The 19,698-nt window shown below is 38.9% G+C and overlaps 1 protein-coding gene across 11 annotated transcripts in view; it reads left to right on the top strand.

Moving 5' to 3' along the window:
* The window catches only part of LOC145344930 (DNA (cytosine-5)-methyltransferase 3A-like), a 505,928-nt gene that overhangs the window by 44,335 nt on the left and 441,895 nt on the right, over positions 1-19,698 (top strand). The window lies entirely within an intron of this gene.

Raw genomic sequence — 19,698 nt, 5'->3', positions numbered from 1 at the left:
ATTGAATTAGAACATGTCTTGACACTTTAGCTTTAAATGCAGTCTGAAGAAATTGGACTGACCTGTTCGGTATGCAAAGTGTGAAATTATGAAATAATTTTGAGCAGCCTCAGTCCGATATAAGAATACATAGTGCACTATTTCATAGTGCAGCTCACGGATAAACACAGGAATGTGATACTTGAGCCCAATAAGCCGAAGTCATAAATGTGACTTTTCTACCCAAAATGCATTCACTTATTCATCAATGAGCTATTCTTTTGGCGTTAGTCAGTTATTGATTGATCAGTCAATAGTTTGCCAGAGGGAACTGCTTCTAGACCCCATGTTGGCGGAATCCAATTCTTAAATTGATTTCCTGGCAAGGCTGTTCTGACTTGAATAGTTGTGTTGGGACTTAACATAACTTGATGTTAAATTCTCTTATTCTGTACACTCTCCATCTGAATTGCCAAAAACTCTAGCAAGTCGGAGCAACACAGTTTTCCACCGTTTAATATGGTAATATTTGCCAGAATTCCTTGCACAGAAAAATGATATTTTAGACCAAAATTACCAAAACTTTAATATTTCACTCTTGTTAATTGGACACTGGGAAGAAATAAGAAACACGAACCATCAAGCAAAACATTAGAACAGTGTCATCACCCGTACAAGGCTAAGTAAGAATTAATCTTGGATTAATTATTTTATATTGAACCAAGTCTTCACAACACACAGTGGGAAACATTAGGACATCTAGTTTATCACAATGTGCCCCTTAATTTCTCCTCCGTGCAAAATTATTTTGTTGCCTTCCTCGTGATTCCTCCTAAATTTATCTTTGGCCATTGGCCAACTCTTTTGCCTGCTGGCTGAATAAAGCCACTGTGAACCAAGTAGACATATTTAATGATTAAGTTTAAATTTTTAAGTTTATTTATTAGTGTCAATTAGTTTGCAGGTAGGCTTACATTAACATTGCAATGAAGCTACTGTGAAAACCCCTAGTCGCTGCACTGCAGCGCCTGTTCGGGTACACTGAGGGAGAATTTAGCATTGCAGATGCACCCAACCAGCACATCTTTCAGACTGTAGGAGGTAATTGGAGCATCCGGAGCAAACCCACATAAACACAGGGAGAATGTGCAGACTCCACACAGACAATGACCCAAGCCAGGAATTGAACCTCAGACCCTGGTGCAGTGAGGCAGCAGTGCTAACCACTGTGCCACCATGCTGCCCTATTTCATTCTGTCTAAATAATAACTTCAGCCACAGATATGCTACAATTCAAAGGTAGATCTACTCACATGCATGTGGAAATAAGGTACTTTAGGAGAATCTTCATTGCTGTTTATAAAACATGAAGTGAATTCAATAAAATAAATCTATGATATTGCTTCAAATTAAGTCAGAAAATAGGGTTAGAAAACCAAAATCAAATTAGTGGAAAATAAATACAAATCTGATGTAGGAATAAAGATTGTGAACATTTTGTATATAGAACAAAAATATGGTATGGATTTCATGTGCAGCAGCAGAGTAATTTGCATTGAGGACTTGCACTGACTTCAAAAGAACTACCCACAAAATTTGAGTGATCTCTATGGCATGCATTTCCCCTTTCCCATTGCCATTTTTAATCTAACACCAAGTTAAGAGTGTATCCTAGTGTTCAGCAATAATTGTCATCAAACAGGATAAGCAGCCAGTCACATTGAAGCATTCTCACATACCAGGAAATAAATTCACTGAATTTCACTTAGAGCACAATACCTAATTGAATAATTGGGACATAAGCTGCAATTAAGACTAAAGCAGAAAGGTCAGATATTTTAATAAAGAAACATCATTTCAACAATGTTAATATTATAATCTTAGTGGTGAAATTTTATAGTCCACAAATATAAATTTAGTTTTCCAAATCCGTGAAAGTGATTAGCAGTAGTTATGAAATTAGTATGTCATTTCCAAACCCAGTAATACCTCATTCAATAAGGTGTAACTTTTTCAAGGAGTTTTTACAGCAAGATCAATAGCATAAAAGGGTAAGCCCTGGGTTACTTCGGTGATTCCTACTTGAGGATGTAACTTCTGGTTACTCTGCACAAGTGCAAATTTGGAAAAGAGTTGTCAGCTTCAGAGGGGTAATGGTGATGAATAATTTTGCAAAATCCAAGACATTGGAAATGCCATGACTGCAGCCTAATGCTAAATTGCGCACGTTAAGGCTACAATTAAGTGTGGGTTCGATAGGCCAAATAACCGTTAACCATGACCTTTTTTGTACTGTTAATGTGTTGATTTATCAAATTGAGTGTTTCTAATGCTGTACAGGTCATTGCACCATGGTACAGTCCATTTGTGGTAAAAATTCACAAGTTGGCTTTTGAAACCTGAATGGTGGTTCAATTGATATGGTTGTTTCTCCTTTATAGCACCTGCCTGATTTTTCATTCAGCAATTTTCAATGGAACAAAAGTAGGGCATGTTCTATAAAAGTCAGTTATCTACATATGCCTGTGTTCACACTGTAAAATGGGTTTTGTTATCCCGATGGGTCTAACGTGCTGTCAGGAAATGGGAGATGCTTTTAGCAGTATTAACATGCATTGCCAGTATTTCGACACTGCTTTCTTGTAATCTAAATACAAACATTAATATAAAAGTACCTTCCGAATAAGAACCTTGACCTGCATAAGGTGTTCCCTAATCTTAATATGTCTTGGTGTTACATTTATATGATATGATTTGATCTTCTATGGCCTACTTATTTAATTGCCCGTGGTTTATCTTGAGATAATTATCTTCCATTTTTATTATTAAATCTTTCAATAATAAAACAGCACTCCACAAAGTGCTGTTTTCATTAATTATTTATATAGCTTCAAAAATAATTCTCTGCTGCAATATAAGCAAAGATATTGAATAATAGATATGTTGCTGTGAGCAGCAAGGCCAAGAGCCCAACCAGATAAGTCATATCATGTCATAAATTGCAAAAGTGCAGTTTTGTAAACATTGTACCGCAGGATTAGATTGAATACTTTAACTGACTTCCTAGTGTTTGTTACTGTTGGCAGAAATCCTCCATCGTAAGGATGCTTGGACACTTCAACAATAAGTACAAACGTTTTCAAAGCAAAAGAATTATCACATCATGAACAATTATAAGCAGAAAAAACAATCCATTTACAAAGCAAAGATGCTTAGTTTTCCAGCAGAAAAATATTTGGGATAAGAAAATCTAGACAAAACTGGAAGTCAACCTTGAATTTTGCTCATTGATGGTCAGTGGAATGCAAGGTAAGTTTAGTCATACTTTGCTCTTGCAGGTTGAAAATATCAAGGGCCAAAGCTGCATTGATTCTGACCTACATTTAGGAATACTGAACTTTTTAAAGTGAGTAAAAGTTGCCAGACAGTTGCTAAAAATAATTAATTGTGTTGAGCAGGTTGGAGATTCGGCGACAACATGATATAGTATTACATAAATAGATACCTTTCAAACATGTGACTTCCATTCCTTTTGTATTAACTCCTATCCAACGTGCTATATCTACATAGGTGGGTGTTAAAAGGGCCTCACAACTCCAGGTCAACATATTTGCTCATTGTGCTTCACTCCTAGTGCCAAGTTACCAAGAGCATAGTATTAGACTACAAGGTTGTAGAAGGGCACCAAACATAGATCATGGGAGCCTGACACTTGAATGATGGAGGTGGGGGCAACAGATAGTCATCATTGGGTATTTTTCATAAATGCAAATTGCTTTTCAGTCGATAGCCCAGATGGGTGCTTTGTGGTTGGAGTGCAGCTTAGGTGCTGCATTAGAGAGCGGTTGCCAATTTAAATAAACAGCAAGGAGCTAGTGAGTCTAGCACAGTACAGCAGTTGAAGTGGATTGGTTCTCCACTGACCCAGTATCCTTCCCAGATTCTTTGAAATCTTTATAGTTGCTAATGTAGTAATGGAGGGTACTAAATGTAAATCTCTTTGTAAGTAATAGTGATTCCACCTGCATAAAGTTCAATACCTGCAACATAATATTTGTATTTTCTTCTCACTCCTGACTTCTTCCTGAAAGCTCTGGCATCCTCCAAATTATTGACTTATTTCCAATTTTTCTTTTTTTCCCTAATACTGACATCATCCTCTGAAGTTGTTAACTGATCCACGGCCATTAGTTAAGTCAGAATTAAAACACAGAAGCTTCTTTGCTGGAGAGAGTTTATTGACTTTAGTTTACAGTCAACACTACTCCAACACCCCAGTGTCCCAATGATCCCAAGCTTTAGGAGTACAAATATCCATCATCTACCATTAAACCTATCCCTTCATATAAGTTACTTTACTGATAAATATCTGTGCACTACTGATCCTTAGCATCGCAGAACTGAAATGCTAACTCTGTTTCTCCACCAATGCTGCCAGACCTATTGAATATTTCAGATTTGCTGTTATCATATCAGATTTCCAGCAGCAGCAATATTTTGCATCCAAGTGAAAACCTAACAGATTGAATGCAACCAGTAGCAAGAGAGACAGATAATTATTTCAGCTGTTTTTAACACAAGAATACATTTGAAACAAATGAGGTTGTTATTTGAGTTCCCAGTAAATCTGAGATACTAAGATAGGAAATGTCATAAAACTCAGTGAGTCTGGCAGAGTCTGTGGCAACAGAAAGAAAGTTAATGTTTTGAGTTTGTATGACTCTTCTTCAGAGTCATACTGATCTGAAGTGTGAACTTTTTCTCTCAACAGATGCTGCCATACCTGCTGTGTTTCCTTTCCACCCTCAACATTCCCTGTTTTTATTTCATATTTCCAGCATCTGCACTATTTTGCTTTTATTCCAATAATTCTGAGTGCTGGACCAAACTGAATCTGAACCCTCTAGCACTAGGTCAACTTTGGATAGATTCAGAACAAATCTAGCAACCCAAAACTGGGCAGACCACTCATGATATTTTAAAAAGCTCTATCAAATCACCTCCACTCAACCATGGAACCAATCTCATAATCTTTTCTGCACACTTTCTAATGCCTTCCTATCTTGAGAGTTAGAATTGACCAGAAATGTGATTGGACCAGCCATATAATACTGTGGTTCAAGAGCAGCTGAGAATCCTGTGGCAGATAACTCAGCTCCTGACTCCACAGAAATCTGTCCACCATCTAAGAGACACGCCTACAGCTCGTGGACTGCTGCAATGCTGGAAGGTGACTCACCATCGTTTTCCAATTAGAGATGGGCAACAAAATGCTGTCCTAGCTGGAATCACCCACATCCTGTGAAAGAATTTTTAAAAAGTAAGGAGTGTAATGGAATATTCTCCACTCCTAAACAACCCTGAAGAAGCTTTACTCTCTCCAGGTCCAAGCAGCTGCTTGGTCGGAATCCTATCCCACCACCATAAAAAATGATTTCCTCCATCACTGATGTACAGTGGCAGTAGTGTGTACCATTTACAAGATTCACTGCAGTAAACCATCAAGTCTCCTTTGAGATTACTTTCTAAATCTGCGACCTTTATCACTTAGAAGGACAAAGGCAGCAGATGCATGGGAACACCACCACCTGCATGTCCTCCTCCAAGCCACACACCATGCTGAATTGGAAATATATCACTGTTCTTTCATTGTCAGATCAAAATCCTGGAACTCCCTTCCTACCAACACCGTGGGTGTTCCTACAGCACATGCCTGTAACAGTTCAAGATGCAGCAGCTCACCACTACCTTCTCAAGCAATTAGTTATGGGCAACAAATGTTGATCTTTCCAGCAACACTCCTGTTCCAGGACCAAAACAAAAATCCTTGTTCAACCCTGCTGTTTTATAATTTCCATCTGGTTGCATTTCTCTGTTGGCTAACATCATGCAGTTGTAGGCTGCTTCAGTTCTCTGACTGAAAGCAGATTCTTGGCGATTATTCCCCAAAGCAAGGCAAAGTGCTGTATTTTTAATACAGTTGGGGTGAGGAGACAAGTCCAAATGCACCTCTGTGGTAATAGGAGAATCAAACTCTGTGTTGTTGACACTAATCTGATCCACACACTGCGGTGCTGCCAACTGAATTGACTAGCCCACCAGTAGTATACTGTCCACTGTTAATGTTTTAAACCTTTCCACTGGCCTGTTTTATTAATTGGAACTTGTCTCTTTAAATTCAATTTGGAGTACTGTTTAAAACTTACCTGTGAATTGCAAACACCTGAAAATGAGCCAAGGTTGTAATCTAATCAAGGGGTGTGGAGCATGTTGTAAATCATGAGATCAAAACCCGATTAGTGAACAGATTATATTGTAGCACAGCCTAGTCTCTCTTAAATGTATAAAGTATCTTTTTTCAGTTGTTAGGGTGGCATGTAGTTGGCAGTGTGCACCTTGACGCGTGATGACGTTCATTAAACAAAATGTAACTCACAAAAGTTTGCTAAATTAATTATCTATTGTTGTATAAAGAGCACAGTTTCTTGTCTGAAGCCAGTTCCTATCTTAAGGCTGATTTATATCCTATGCTGCAGAATAAACAGACAATTCCCCCGCTTTTATACTCCTGTAATGAAGCCCGAACACTTCCCCACTTGGGGACAGCTGCTTTTAATTATCAGCTGTGAACATGAACCCTACTGCAGCACCATTCCAACATTAACAAAGTTAACCAGCATACAGTGTATTTTGTAGGCATCACTGTAATTAATTTACAGCTTTACAAAAATTATTTGACAAATATTCCATTCATAAAATGCTATGTGGGTGTGACATTTCATTGTATTGCTATCTTTAGTTTTTTAATATAAACAAGCAGAAATCCAGGTTCATGCCATCTGGAGTGCCATCTGTTTTGCACGAAACCTATATTTAGGCTTAGAGAGTGGGTGAAGTTATAATTGTTACCATTTTAGTGAATGTTCAAATGTATTTTGCTGCTCAGTTGAACATTCCAGAGTCTCTGTGCGTTTCTGCCGGGGTTTCACAGGTACATCTAAGATTCTTTTCTCATATTATTGTTGTAAATTTCTTGAAAGATAATTTTCAATTGGCTACAGAGGCATTCTGTGTGCAGTATATACCATAATTAAGGCTGATAGATGAGTGGTTTATTTCTGGGTTAATTATGTTTGATTTTACTTGTAACCTTTATAATAATCAGTGCACCAAAATCCTTGCAGAGTTCTACTTACTGATGATGCATTATTGATTCATAAAAGTGACAGCACAGAAACTGAACCTGGCTGCATGTGTCAGTATTTTTAATAATATCTGGATTTGTACACTTTGATTCTATTGCTCCTTTGCCACATTTAGACTTTTAGTTTCAAAGCATTCCTTATTCTTCCTTTTAAAATGTAATATTCCTTCTAAAATTTAACATTCTACATTCACCTCTACTGGAATTAATTTACCAATTGTGCAATATACACAGTGCTGCAAATGTACTCATGGCCTGAACTTTGCAGTTATAATGATGACAGGAATGTGAGTTCTTTCCACAATTATTGTGTGAAGCTGACAGTTAATTCTGGCACCTGCACCTGTACAGGTAAATACGGTTGTTGCCAGTGATGGCCCACTCTGCCACATGGTGTGCTGTTGAAGTATTCACAGATGGTAACCAGTGAGGGCTTGAGCATTAATTGACATGATCTTCCACTTATACGACTTTTTTTCATGCTGTGAAAACCCTTGAAAATGCCTTGTTGATGGAGATGTAATTGGGTTTTTAACACCGTACTAAGTCATAGTTACTGCTGAAATACCCCTCTGGCTGTGAAACCTAACTTTATATTTGTGGAAGTCAAATTTCTCCATTCCATAGTAAATAAAAAAAAGTAGATTTTTTAAATGCTAAAAAAATTAAAAGTTTAAGATACTTTAATCCCATTTCTACATCCCAATCTTCATTTAACTTTATGTAAAATTAGATGAAAAATAGTGAGAATCAAATCTGCTTGTTACCTTCTGGTTTAGTGTCTGTGAGTGTCTTCAACTAAGCTAGTTAGTCTGGTTGATGACATGACTGTTACTGGAAGCCAGAGATCCCCGGAATCTGGCACCAGAATAACATTAACAACAGGAAAGAAGAAATCCATGTCACAGAGCTTATTACATCTTTCTGGAAAGCTTTCTTCAAGGTCAGCGGTGAGCATCATCTCTTCATCATTGCGGTCATAATCTAGACCAAGGTTTTTTTTAATGTTCAATATATTAGTATAAAACCTCATAAATATTGTGCAGAGTGAATGAGTGCACAATTGATAATGTGCTTGGCAATGAAATGGTATGCATAACCAAGTAGTGCATGTCACTTAGGGGCAGTGTGTGTAACAACAGGCAGTTATACATGACTATAGGGCAGTGGCCATGACTGTGAAGCAGCATATGTAGCTATAAGATAATTGCCATTCCAGATATGGTCCAGCAATGAGCCCTTTCAATATACCAATTTAATTAGTCATATATGTTTGATTAGACTTCCTATATCAGAGAGGGTGGGATGTTATACCAAGTTTTGAAAGTGGCATCAGGTCGGAAGTAGGTGATTTTAGATCTGTTAGCCTAACTCCATTTTTTTGGAAAGTTGTGAGAATCAATGATTAGAGACCAGGGCAGAGTACAGGATTATCAAAGACCTACAGCAAAGCTTCTGGAAAATAAAATCATGGCTCAAAAACTGGTTTGAATCACTTAAGGAGCTAAGCAGCAGCTTGGATAAAGATAGCTCTGACATGTATCTGGACTTTTCAGCAAGGCACTGAATGATAACTATCTTCTCAAATGGAGTCATGGTTCTAAGATGTCTGAAAGAAGAACAGCACAAGATAGGGTATTTGGGAGGAGAGTGGATAAGCAAAAAGTGCATGTTTACACCAAGTGTAGCTTGTAAATAAGAAAAAATTGATGAAGTTGAAGTGGATGGGGGAAGAGGGTCTTGTGTGGGTACTGAATGGTTTTTCAGCCCCATTATGGCCACCATCTCAGCCATGGGCTGCCCAATTGATGACCTCCTCTTGGGGTAAGGACCCACAGCTGTGCCTATCATCTGCTGGTTAGCTGTTGCTGCTGCCTCTGGTTATGTACCACTTTAATCCTGCAAAAGAGAGGGAAGTGTTAATGAATGAAGTGCAGTGTGTTTGAATGGGTGTCTTGGTTAAATAGCTGGTGGTATGTGATGTTTTCAGTTGTCTGGATGTGAGGTGAAGCTATGAATATGAGGGATGAATTGTGACGGACAGTGATTATTGGTAGATGTGTGTTGAGTGGGTGGTGAATTGAACAGTGTGCGAGGCTAGTGGTACATTTAGGCTGTGGCATTTGAAAATAGATTCACTGACTTTGACTGTTGGTGTGAAGTTGTTGAACTTCTTGTGGCATTGTATCCAGACCCTCTAGCTTGACATGTGACACTTATCACAACAAGGCCTTCAGTGGAACTTACTATCTACTGTGTTGTGTTATTATTCAGTGTTCACCATGTCAAAATCAGTTTTAGAAAGACTTCTGGCTCCTGTTTCAACCTGAACTGCACTGCTCCTTCAAAACGTTCAAGCTGGCTTTAAGAAGTGCTGGCTAGCTTTAAAGGGGAGGTGATGGCCTAGTGGTATTATTGCTAGGCTATTAATCCAGAAACTCAGATAATGTTCTGGGGACTGTTGCTGCACCATTCATACAGTCTGTTTTAACCCTTATATGTTTACAAAGAATTGTGAGCAGACTTCTTGTTAGTACAATAATATTTATCCTCACACACAATTATTAATCACCCACCCAATCAATGCTAAGTTATCTTGCAGAATACTAAAGTTCAAGTCCAAAACTAGACCTTGACTTAACTTTCACATAACTGGCAAGTACCCAGGCAGATATTGGTCTTTATCCACGTATTAGTCTTCGTTATCCTCTGCCTAGCTTAGTCTGATACTCTGGCTCTGGTCTTCCTTCCATTTTTGGTGAGGTGGCTCTCCTCATGCTAGTCATTGCTGGCGACGGTTGTTGTTGTGGTTCATTCATTGGGAGAGAGATTCTTCTGTGTGCAGCATCCTCTATATCTCTTTGATTTTGTGCCCTTTTTGGCCATTGCCAATCATTCGATCAGGGCTTGAGCACCCTGATCGATAAAGTCCAACTAGGTGCTGCCACACCGATCTCTGGGTGTGTACCCAACGGTCATGTCTGTAGGTGCTGGAGGCACATAGGTCACATACCTCCCTCCCAAAACCAGGGTTAAAGCGCTCCTGTTTCTGGTAAACAACCCAGCTTGACCAGAAAGTGTCCTTTGTCCTTGAGATGGCCTATATCCAGTGTATTCCAACGTCTGCAGATGCAGCCTTTTTATCTCGATCCAATTTCTTTTGAGGCTGCAGCCTGTCTGTTTCAGTGTTTTCCAATTATCCCAGCATGCTCTTGCAAACCACCATCTTAAGCGGCCCGTTTGGCCACAGGACCCAGGTTCGAATTAGCACGCATAACTTTGGCTGCAAACAAATGCAGTTTGTGTGTCGCGTGCATTGGAAGCAGTGTTGCTCAGGTAATCCCACAATGTATTTCCCACAACTAATTTTAGGGGCCAAGGTTGTTTATTTGGGATTGGAAATGCATTTCAATTCTTGACTAGCCACAATTTTTCAGGATTGCCTCCACGTTCCCAACTCTGCAGCATTCTCCTCTGGTCTTTCTGTGCATTGGGAATGCCTAGGGCTGAATCTCCTTCTGGGCTTGAAAACTTGACCTGCTCACTTTTGCAGCATACAAGCTACACATCTGACCCGTGTTTGATTGCGCCAGTTTTGTCTTTTCACACTGAAGTTAGGTTTAGTCTGCGGTTTGCTGGAGCGCATGGGGAGTGTGGGTGTGGAGGCAGGTTGGTTAGAAGTCCTGCCTCTGCCATCACGGGATCCCAGTTCCCAAAAATTTTTAAAGGCTGCTTAACTTTCACACGTGCTTCCACCCATCCCTGATGCCAGCTCATGCTCCCTTAGATCACTCATGCCTCCCATACATTCTCCATGCTCCCTCAGATCAATGATATCATCCTATGACACCTTTCTGCTGCCTATATAACCTCCATAGCCACCCCGCAATGTGCACCATATTAATGAAAAAGAGAGACTGTCTATGAATGTAACAGACCAGGTGGTTAGATTTTTCAAGTGTAGAGTTTTAAGAACATAAGAACATAAGAAATAGGAGCAGGAGTAGGCCATCTAGCCCTTTGAGCCTGCCCCGCCATTCAATAAGATCATGGCTGATCTGTCGTAGCTCAGTTCCACATTCCCGCCCTCTCCCCATAATTGTTTTTCAAATCTGATTTTTTTTTAAAAATCACAACACAAAAGATAGCAGCACATGTTGACAGGACCTTTTGTAATAATTTTCATTGTGTTATGGAACTTTCTCCATTGGGAAAGCATCTGACCAAACACAACTTCCTAGTTAGTGTAAGGATCAATTTACCATTAAAGGACAGTTCCTGAGGATGAATCACTGCATTTAAACACATGTGCAGTATATTGCAGCACCTAATAGTGACATTTCAGAATGCTCCAGACTCAGCAAGCTGTTCATTTTTTTTCACAAGCTCTCGTGCTTTGGGCTTCCGCAACCCAGAAAATCCATTTTTTTTTCTTTGTTATCATAGTGGTCCACTGTAGCAACAACAAGTTTATTGTTTAAAAAGTGTCTTCTGGTCTCAGAATAAATAAATAAGTGCAAATAAATGAACAGTGTGAAAATAAACCTATATAACAATGGATTCTTTCAGATCCATCTTGAAGTATTTTCTCTAAAGACAATTGTGTGGTTCTAACGTAGCTGATGTTACTGAAAAAACACAACATATTTGTACAAAATGATTCTTGTTGCATCATCTTTTTCTGAACCTGTAAACCAATTTAAAGCCACCAAAATCTGTCAGAACAGAAGAACTTTGAGAATGATTGTTTTGGTTATAAGATTGAGGATTTATTTTGAAGAGTTGATTTGACTTCATTCACACTCATATCCAGATCTATTTGGGTTACCTCCAATGCTGGCTTCAATTTTATGTCAACTAACAAAGCAACAATCTTATGAATACTGGGCAACTTGATTGTCATGTAGTGATTACTAAAGTCAAAACCCACTTGTTTAAGAGAGTTTACCTTGTATACCTTGTGTATTCAGACAGTGCACATTGAGCTGCAGAGAAAGTGTGTGTATTTTTAGCAGCTGAATGCCACAGGTGAATTATACTCATTTTGGTTGAACAAAGAACAGAATGCACAGGAACAGGTCCTTCTGTCTACCAAGCCTGCACCAACACATGATGTCTTGAAAAACTAAAGACCTTTTGCTTCCACACAGTCCACATCCCCCTATCCCTGCCTATTCATTTATCTAGTAAAAAGTCTGACAACACCAGGTTTAAGTCCAACCGATTTATTTGATAGTACACTCACTAGCTTTCGGGTTAGTCCCTTCGTCAGGTGAATAACTAACCCGAAATCTAGTGAGTGTACTATCAAATAAATCGGTTGGACTTAAACCTGGTGTTGTCAGACTTTTTACTGTGTTTACCCCAGTCCAACGCCGGTATATCCACATCATGACTGCTATTCATTTATCTGTCAAGATGCCTGTTAAACATTGCCATTGTATTTGCTTCTACCACCTCCTTTGACAGCGCATTCCAGGCACTTACCGCACACTCAGTTTAAAAAAAACTTGCCTCACACATCTCCTTTAAACTTCCTCCTTAAACCTATGTTCCCTTGTAATTGATACTTCTACCCTGGGAGAAAGACTCCGAATATTCATTCTATCCATGCCTCTGATGATTTTGTAAATTTTATCAGGCCGCCCTCAGCCTCTGATCTTCAAGTGAATACAAGCAAAGTTTGTCCAACTTCTCCTCATAGCTAACACCTTCCAAACCTTTTCTGTACTCCCTCCAAAGTCTAAACACCCTTATGATAGTGTGGTGATCAGAACTGTATGCAGTATTCCAAATTTGGCCTAACTAAAGTTCTATACAGTTGCACATGATTTGCTAATTTTTACATCTGTGCCCTGAATGATGAAGGCAAGCAATCCATATCTCTTCTTGACCACCATGTCTACTTGTGTTGCCACATTCAGGGAACTGTGGAACTGAATACCTAGTGTATAATGGTTAAATGAAAAGAATGACTTCATTTGACTTACGGCCATTGTATTTTAGAATTAATTTTCAGACTTTTCAGTAACGATAAGGAGCTTTGAATACCAATATGACAATACAAAATGCCAGTGCACACCGCTCTTGATTTTTCAGTTATTCCTCCAAAAGGTTGGAAAATCGAGTACCATGAGACAAAATTTCTAATTGCTAGTAAGACTTCTCCCTGAACGCACAATGCCAGAAAATGAATACTTTCAGCCAAATAGCTGGGTGTTTGCATTCCATTCTGAGGAAGGTCTGAACTAAGTGTCAAACTACACAAAAGCTGTGCAAATGTCATACTTCAACACTGTGAAATTTGGAGTAAAGATGATCTTTCGTCTGCCCAAGCTATTTGCACACACACTAATAATGCATGCAAGGATTGAATCCAAACGTTATTGACCTCAGTGAAATGTAGCAGCAAAAAAATGCAAATTATTGCACATTGAATTTGCAGCATTCTGTTGTTCAATACTGCAGGTTATGTGCAACTACACTGTGGTAAAGGAGATGATGTTTCAGGTCAAAGTTAGGCACCATCTGAATCAGCATCTGAGGCCTGATGTGATAAATGCAGAATTTTTCCCACTCCCTATTGACAAAAAAAACTTCAACACGGAATAAATTCACCATTGATCTATTTGGCTGTGAGAGTTGAACACGTGCAAAATGTATTGATGTCATTTAACACTTCAAAACGAATTGTATTTCACTCATGCTTTGAAAATCTCTCTCAACACAGAGGTTCCTTTCTTTGGAATTGTGGGAAGACATGTAAATTTTCAGCCTTGTTGCTAGGGTTTCTTTAAAGGACATTACAGTGAACCCATTGCTAAAGGATTTGTTTAACACCTTGAAGTAGCAATGTATTCAATGTAGTTAATTGGAATTTATCAAACTAATAAGCATGTAATCATTGCAAAAGTTTTGCAAAAATGCTCTCTGATATAATTTTTTTGTTCATGTTTTCTTTGGTTGTAATATTTGGTCAAATATTAATTTCCATATGTTATTAAATGTGGCCTTTTCTCATTGTGTGCAGTAAAGGGTTTTTGATAAGCATGCAAAATGTAACCATTATGTACCTTTGTGGAACTGTCAGAGAGTAATGTCAATGTCTGATGGTGTTGTAACCTTGTATTTCTTTAATTGTAGAAAATTTTTATTGACCGTGAAATTTTTCAGACCATTGTTGAAACAAAGAAAATAGGAGAAGAGTAGGCCATTTGGCCCCTAAAGCCTGCTCTGTCATTCATTATGATCATTCATCATTATGCCTGTAGTTACAACTGGATTGTGCCCTGTGGTATCCTCCAGCCCCACCAGACCTTGCAGGGTTAGTGGGAGATCAGTCAAACACTTTGGATACCTCAATAATACCTATCTGCCCATACCTGCTTGAACCCTATGCCATGATTCTCCAATTCCAGTCACGGTCATACTGATTCTTTGCACAATTGGGCTTATTGATGATTGTTTTAAAAAAAATCAGATCCCACTCATGGATATCCACTCTCTCAGCATATTGTGAACATTATAAGTCAAGATCCTGTCTGAGACAAAGGAATGTGAACAACTAGCTTAGGGAGACCATGCCATGCCTTTTCGTGACCATTGCTATGTAAGGGGCAGACAAAGATTTTGTCCCTTTTATAAGGCAGTCCAAACAAATATGGCAAAAATCAAATACAATGGGTCTCCAGTCTTCCTGAGGCCTCTAGTGGGGCCTCCACTGATCTCTGCCTGAGGAATCTGCGGGACAGTGTATCTCGTTACCGCAATGGCCCCCTTCCAAAATGTAGGCAGAAGTATGTCCATGCACAATGCATTTATTTATTATTGCTAGATTTGTGAACTTTCAGGCTGTCATGCAATTATATTCTACTTGTGTGACTTTACATAGCTAATTACTGTTGTCTTGCTGTCATTTATAGGAAATTGTTAATTTTTTTTAAGATTTGAAGAAACTCCTTAGCAAACAAATATGAAACGAAGCCTAACAGCATGTTTATTAAAAAAACAGTATTTAATGAATGATAAGCCATCAGAAACATGTGTGAAATGTAAAATAGATGTAGTTTTATTAAGATATTGTGGAATGGAAGTGATAGATAACAGTTGGTCCTTTCAAGGACTATATTAAAGTAATTTCATCTAATCTAGAACCAGTTTGCCCACATAGCAACTATGATTGTCTTGGAAAATAATTATTGTGAAATGCTTCTGAGTGATTGGGTGCCATATAATTACAAATCTTTTTCAGGTTGTAATTTGTTCGTGTGCACGTACAACGATTGACTAGAAATGCTGGGTTTCTTTCATTGCTACTTTCCATTAATCACCTTTTGAAGAGTTATACTTTTAAAGATATGCACAAAGTTTAATCAACACCACAAACAAAATTTAATTACATTGTACAAAGTGGTAAATGGTAATGGAGAATAATCGAAAAATGTTCACTTTGATAAAGCTGCCACAAGCATTGGTTGTTTACAAGCCATCAAAGCAGCCACAGTTTATCCATCCAACTGAAAATGACCATTTCCCTATCAGCAGTTCAAAGTTCAGTAGAAGGCATGGATTTATATTCTGTCCAATTGTGAAAGATAATGGGGCCGCTTTTTAACTCCTGCAGCCTAGCCAGTGATTGGCGTGTCTGGGAGGATCAGTGGGGAGGCTCAGGCAGTTTTAATGGCCAGGTCTCATTGACCTGCTGTGAGCCAACTTCCCAAAACAAAGCAGATGAGAAGCGGCTACTCGGCCGTTAATATCAGGCAGTAGGAAACTGCTGTTGGGAACCAGAGGAAATGGTTCCTGGTATGAAGGTAAGTGGTCAGGAGGGGATCAAAATTAAGAAATGGGAGCATTGCAGGGGAGGCCCACATTTTCCTTGTAGGGCCCAGAGGAGCAATCCTGCTTCACCTGGGGTGCAAGGAAACAACAAAAATTTAAAAACAACTTCACCATCCTGGTGTAAGGACCAAATCAGAAGGTCCAATGTATTTTATGAAGTTAGTCCAGTCCCTAAATTTTACGTTTTGATTTTGGCTTTAGGGTGAGCATAAGGCATTTCACTCCAAGAATAGAACAAAGAAAATTACAGCGCAGGAGCAGGCCCTACAGCCCTCCAAGACTATGCTGCCTGACTGAACTAAAACCCCCTACCCTTCCAGGGCCTATATCCCTCTCTTCCCATCCTATTCATGTATTTGTCTGGACGCCCCTTAAAACTCACTATCGTATCTGCTTCCACTACTTCCCTTGGCAGCAAGTTCCAGGCACCCATCACCTTCTGTGTAAAAAAAAACTTGCCTCGTACATCTCCTTTAAACCTTGCCCCTCGCTCCTTAAACCTATGCCCCCTAATAATTGACTCTTCCACCCTGGTTCAAGTGACCCATTAGGAGGCTTTTATTAAAACAAACTTTATTGAAGTACAGAATTAGAATATAATGAAAAGAATTACTGTAACTTTTTCCAATTTAAATACTTAAACATGACAAAGTATAATTTTTAACAGCTAGCTATCTCTACTGTTTCAATTTAGCAGTAGCCCCTATAGACATAAAACCCTGCTTTAGGACCACTTAGCACAGAAACAGAAGATGTTTACATAGGTAGTGCATTTCCAGCCTTTTGACAATCTGGACAGTGATCTAGTTGGACATTTGTCTTCTAATTCTCATGCAGCAACCTCCAGAGAAAGTTTCACCCCCAAAAAGGTTTATTTTTTGGAAGATTCCAGTCTCCAGACCTCAGTGAGGGAAAAAGAGAGGCCACTTCTTCTTCTCCCATAAAGCAGACTGACCTTGAGTTCTTTGTGTAGGCCTACCTGTACCAGTCATATGATCTTACTTGTCAACTTAATGGAGCACTACTCTGCAATATCCTAGGAAAAAAACAAATCAACAGAACACTGCATTAGTGCAGATTAAACAAACATTGGAGTAATTAAGATCAATTATGTTGCTGCAGTAACAATACCATGCTTCTGGATCCAGACAAAATGGCTCAGATAAAATGGAAGGGACTAGTAAATGTATTCAGCACAGAAACATGAGTAAAATACATTTCTTGAAGGCTTGGTATTGTCGCAGTCGGCCTCTTCTGGTCCAGAATCTGTTACCTACAAAGTTTGCCTTGTGGGTAGCCATCATGTAGCTTGCAATTGATTCAAGGAGATATCTTAGAGTGATATCTTCAAGCTTAATCAGCATATTTGAAAAAGGAAGCTGGCTTCAGGCAGATAGCCTTGGTGTTTGCAGTTTAAAATTTCCATTCACCAGATCAGAGTGAGAAGCCAGCTGGTGTACTTCATATTTCTTTTTAACTGCCCTTCCACTGAGAGTCTGCCAGGAGAGAAGAGTTAGAACTCTGCCCAAAGTTTGGTGCTAGCCTGAACTGTGTTTCTAACAGGGGGAAAGCAGTATGAGAAATAATTCACAGTAACTTCATTGCAGTGTTAATGTAAGCCTACTTGTGATATCAATAAATAAATTTTACACTTATTCCTATTCTTTAAAAGCATAGAAGATTTAGTATATATAAATGTAATGCTATCTACAAAGAGCAACAGGGAAGCCCAATACACTTTGTAACTGAGAAAAATCTACTTATTAAGCTACAATATGTTTCACCTGAATGAAATCAACTTTTTACTTCAAGATTTTGAAAGCTGAATTCTTGAACCAGTTTGGAATATTTAATATTGGAATGATGTTTAAAATTGCAGGTTCTTAAAACTATCATCTCTTAAACAGGTGCCACCAAAGTATGACACCTCTTCCACCAACCCCTGTTTGAGTCTTTCTAATTTGGTTTCCAACAAACACATGGTGTCAAGACAGTTCCACTCAAAAGTCAGTAGGACTATCTCCACTTCACTGTATTCCTGTTGGCCTCTCCACCCAACCAACACGTTGACAGATTCCACAGAATCACAGAAAAATCACCAGAATCCCTACAGTGCTGAAGGAGGCCATTTGGCTCATCAAGTCTGCACCGATAACAATCCACCCTATTCCCATAATCCCACTTATTTACCCTGCTAGTTTCCCTTGACACTAATTTAGCATGGCCATCAACCTAACCCACACATTTGTTTTGGACTGTGGAAGTAAGCCGGAACACCTGGAGGAAACCCACGCAGACATGGGAGAATGTGCGAACTCCACACAAACAGTGACCCGAGGCCAGAATTGAACCTGGGTCACTGGCATATGAGGCAATAGTGCCAACCACTGTGCCACCATGCTGCCCTTAAATCCCATTTTCCTGGGATTTAAGGGCAGCATGGTGGCACAGTCATAGTCCACCTCCTAGTCACCATGCTGTCCCCATATCCGTACCAACCCAATCAGTACATCTCTTCAAAGGGTTTCTCTTGCCTTATATGTGCAATCATTTTTTGTGTGCCTTAAGCTTCCATCTTTTGTCTCTCTCATTTTTGGTTGGCAAAACATGGACGTAGCTACAGCTGACACCATCCAAATATCCAGCAGAACCATTGATTTCGTACACTGAGTGCATTGTTAAACTATCTGTCTGATATCAAGTCCTGGATCAGGATTATCTTCCAGCAGCTCAGTGTTGAAAAAACTGAAACCTGTTTAAATTTCTTTGGTAACTTATCAACTCTGCTTATTCCCTAAAAACGAAATCCAGTGGTACGCAACATTGGGTTTCTCTTTAATGATGAGTGGAACTTTTTAATTCCATGTTTGACCATCACCATCACCATGATGTCTTTGTTTCACATATGTCTATAACACAGTACCCCCACTGATGAACGCTTACTCCACATCATCATCGTCTTGAAGACTTAGTTCTTAGGTGCACTACACACTGACTTTTAGCTTCATTCTTTGGACGGATGTTCTCAATACAAAGATGCAGGTACCCTCAGATTAACTGTACTGAATCGGTGTTTCCTGGCTGATTAACTTTAAGCTCCTTTTCTAGCTGTGTAATATTTTCCAGTCATATTTGCCAACCAGCCTCGTTTATTCTTCAAATTCTTGTCTGCTGCTTATTGCTTAATTTTCCACTACCACTACCCTTTGGAACTCTCTTTCGAAACCATTTTTCATTGCTACCCCTCTCCCTATCTTCAAAAAATTGTAAAGACATAGACGTCATAGTATCCTTCACCCACCCCGGTTTCCAATTCTTTATTCCTTCTAGGTGTCCACTTGCCCTTTAAATTCTCTCTCAAATTGTCTTTTATTTATTGGATACAATATAATACACTTTGTGTAGGAGAGATATACCAACAGTTTACAATATCACTTCAGTGATGAATGCTCACAAATCAACCTTGATGGAAAAATGTTCATATTGTGGAAGAAATTTTGTTAGAATCAACAAATTGCCAAAAGAGTTTAATCAAAGATAAACTAAACTGTCCATTACAGTAAGTAATAAAAATGGCAAATAAAAGATTTTTGCCCTGCTGATCATTCTAATAACCTGCTACATCCTTGTTTATTAAAAAAAATCATATGGTTGTCTGTACCTTGTTTTTATGA

Source organism: Carcharhinus amblyrhynchos, chromosome 7 (genome assembly GCF_965287045.1).
Source record: "Carcharhinus amblyrhynchos chromosome 7, sCarAmb.v2.hapA, whole genome shotgun sequence".
NCBI classification, from domain to species: domain Eukaryota; kingdom Metazoa; phylum Chordata; class Chondrichthyes; order Carcharhiniformes; family Carcharhinidae; genus Carcharhinus; species Carcharhinus amblyrhynchos.
This window is presented reverse-complemented; position numbering and strand designations above follow the sequence as displayed.